We start from the raw sequence: 3880 nt of genomic DNA, 5'->3' as shown, positions 1-3880 counted from the left end.
CCCCAAAATAATCATGCTTTGAATATAAATGAATTATAGCCAATAATGAAAGGTTTGTGGAGCCAAGAAAGAGCCATAATTGGGCCATTACAAGACAAACAACTTTAAGGGAATAAAATGAAAGATATCTCCATTGCCTTGTTAAATGCCACACAATTATGACTATATTTTGTCGGCCACCACATTTTTTTTTTAATTATTATTAATTTATTTGTATTTTCCAAAAGGTACTTGGAAATAAGCACAAAGTAAAATGTTTCATAGAAATTTGTTGAGCAGAGATTTGATGGAATTTTTTTTTAAAATTCAATTTAGTTTAAGTGTTTTGTTATATTGAATAATAAAATTGAAGTTACAAAAGTAGTTGAATCATTAACGGTTCAATCACAAGGACAACAAAAAAAGACAATGATTAAATAAGTTGTATAACATTTTTAGAAGGACTGAGTTTACTATCATATTGAAACTTCACAACTTGTTCTTTAATATGTTGTAGTTGTTGTTAGGCCACGTGAAAAAATAATATGATCCTTACATTCTTTTCTGAAAGACGTGTCTTTATTCCTTACAACTAAATCTTTTTTATACCTATTTTAATTTACCTTTTGAAGTGAACCTTAAAATATTTATGTTAAGTTATTAAAAAAATTATTTAAAAATATTTTAACTAGTGCATATACATTTTTTACCTATCATTACATTAAAATTTTGAATATACAATTACCTAAGCTATTATATAAGATAATTTATAATATGAAATATTTGTGCATAATATAAGTTTTAAGTATATACTCATTTCATCTCTATATAAATTAATATATTTTAACATTTTAAAGATGAAAAGTGTAATTTGTATACTTTTATCTTTCATTTCACGGTAGTTTGTGTGGGTATCATAAGGGTATAGTCTTAATGTATGATTTTGACTAATTTAACACTCCCACTAAACCCAAACTCAAAATCAAATTGGCACTTTGAAATATGATATAACATTTGATCAAATGGTTCACACAATCTAAACTATCATTTCCTCTACCAAGTTCAAAACTAAAAAGTGTGGCCTTGACTCTATTCAAGGATACACGTGAGGCATTCACTTTTATTTTCAAAACCCAAATTTAATTATATCCCCAAGTTGACTAAGTTCCAACTAGCTTCTATGTGCCAACTTTTATGCCAAACCTATTTCAAATTATGTGCCTAGGAAATATATACAAAGGGCGTCACTCATAGGGTATTTAAATTATTGATGTAGGAGCATCCTCGGTCGATGAGCAATCTTGTATCAACCAAAAAATATATATTTTTAGTTGTTCTTGTTATGTGTTGTAGTCTCTGTGCTACTTTCGGAATTCTTCGGTAGTTGTTCCTTTTCCATTGCGGATCAGATTATTGGCCTCCAAACGTGTTCTTATTCCTTATTCTAGATTTTCGGTTTATTTGGATCTTTTTCTAGCAAGTTATCACTTCCGGATTATCTATTTCTTGGTTCCCGGAGTAGTTTTGAGCTTAACAGCTAGTTGGAGATTTCGTCTCTTGCGGAATGATTTGGTGGCTTGTGGATGTAATTGGCACCATGCTCGATGTTCTTAGGCCCTTGGTCGACCTTCCTTGGTGGTCCGCACTTCGTTATTGTCTTTGGCAAAGGAGATCTTCATGTTTTGAGTCTAGCCTATTTTACACGTTTCTTTATCCTATCTTGGAGAATCTAATCATTTGCGGACGACCCATATGTTTTCTAGATGCTATATATATTGTTGTATTCGATCCTTTGGTAGATAAGGAAGATAGATGATGATTTCAATTAATAATTTGTAATCAAAACACCTGTTGAAGATCTGGATGGATCATTTTCTAGAATGTAAGCTGTAATAAGGTCTGTAAGCTTGTATGTTTGCCCGCATGTTGTTGACTAGTTTTTAATGAATCTATGATATCGTGGATGTTTATTCTTGTATTTTATACCTTCTATGTTGTTTCTTCCATTGTGTTACTCTTGTTGCATTATCCAAATTGTTCTCATTGAGGATCCACCGGTTCATGGCTGCGTCAGATGGTATCAGAGCTGGTTGCGAACCTTGAGGTCTTCTTTTGGGTGAATAGATCACCAATTTGAGGCAGGTTGTGAGTGTGTTCAATAGATCACCGACGGGGAGGCAATTGAAATCTTGTAGTCAGATCGTCGAGCTAAGATAGTTACACCGAAACAAAGGAGGAGATGCGACAGAGAAGGATGAACCCTAGAAGGATAGAGAAAATAATGGAGGATTTCAGAAATGAGATGAGGAATGAGATCTGAAATGCACTGGCTGGTTTATGGAGGAATCCATAATCAAAGGATGAGTATGAAGAGGCAGTAGAAGAGGTCGAAGTTGAAGAGATTGAAGGAGAGACAGATGAAGGAGAAGAAAGATGACTTAGAGTGGTGGCACAAGTAAGAAAAATTCATAAAGTTGAGGTTTCTAAAATTTTAGGTACATTGAATTCGAAAGACCTGATAGATTGGATCGGATAATTGGAGGACTACTTTGAGCTGGAAGATGTTAAAGACCCACATAGGGTCTGGTTAGCACAAACTAAGTTGAAAGGACATGTTGCTTTATGGTGGAAAGAGTTGCAGAGAGATAGAGTGGAGAATGGTGAGATGAAAATCACCCGGTGAAGGTAAATGGTTGCAAGATTGAAGGCTAAATTCATTCTGAGAGACTATGTGTTGGAGTTGTTCAAAAAGCCACATAACTTGAAGCAGAAGGACATGAGTGTGAAAGAGTATATTGAGGAATTCTACAAGGTAATGATCGGATTCAAACATCAAGAGATGGATAGGGAGAAGGTGGCTAGATGTACATAAATGGACTTTGATTTAGCATTCAGGATGAGATGAGTATGCTGAAGATTTCTAAAGTTGAGGAGGCTTATCAATATTCTCTAAAGGAAAAAGATAAAGTGAAGAGAAGACAATAGAATAACCCTAAGGGGAAGGAGATACATGTAACGGATAGAGGGCAGATGAGCGACAATATAGAGAAGCAGACTATTGAAGAATCAAAATCCAAATGGAGTAAAGAACTGGAGCAGAGGACACAAATAAAAGGAAGTGGTAGTAGCAGCAGGGAGTTCTTGGGTAAATGTTTCAAGTGTAGGGAAACCGGACATAGAGCTTATGAGTGTCCTTAGGATAACAAAGGAAAGGAAAGGAGTTTCTTAGCATGTGAAGACTAGGAAACCGCAGCTACAGATGTCAGAATGATAGCACCAAAGTAGGGAGAATCCCTTATGTTTAGTAAAGTCTTGATGGAGCAGAGCAAAGAAGAAACCATACCTACTCAAAGGAAGAATCTATTCCTGCCTATTTGTAAATCATGATGTAAGTGTTGTAAGGTTATTGTAGATAGTGGAAGTATTAAGAATTTGGTATTAGATGAGATGATAGAGAAGCTTGGTTTGAAGAGGCTTGAGCACCCTTGTCCTTATAAGGTGAGTTGACTGTAGCAAAATGATCACGTGGTAAAAGTGAGAGAGAAGTGTTTGGTGAATTTTAATATTGGGCCTTGCAAAGATTAAGTCATGTGTGATGTTGTGCATATGAGTGCTTGTCATGTTTTGCTAGGTAGACCTTGTCAATTTGATAGGGGAGTTGTCTATGATTGTAGAAAGAACATGATCACTATTGAGAAGGATGGCCAGAAGTTCACTTTGGTTTCTTTGAAGGAGAAGGAGAAGGAAGTGAAGAACTTGAGTCTTGTGAAGAGTTGTTGTGCTGAAAAGCGGGATGCAAAGGATAGCTTGGATTTGAAGAAAGTCCTTGTGGATAGGTCTGACAACAAGGTGTTACTGGAAGACAACAAAGTTAGAGTTATGGTGGCAAACAAGATGAATT

Source organism: Cryptomeria japonica, chromosome 9 (genome assembly GCF_030272615.1).
Source record: "Cryptomeria japonica chromosome 9, Sugi_1.0, whole genome shotgun sequence".
NCBI classification, from domain to species: domain Eukaryota; kingdom Viridiplantae; phylum Streptophyta; class Pinopsida; order Cupressales; family Cupressaceae; genus Cryptomeria; species Cryptomeria japonica.
The sequence above is the reverse complement of the archived record's forward strand: the minus strand, read 5'-3'. Positions refer to the sequence as shown.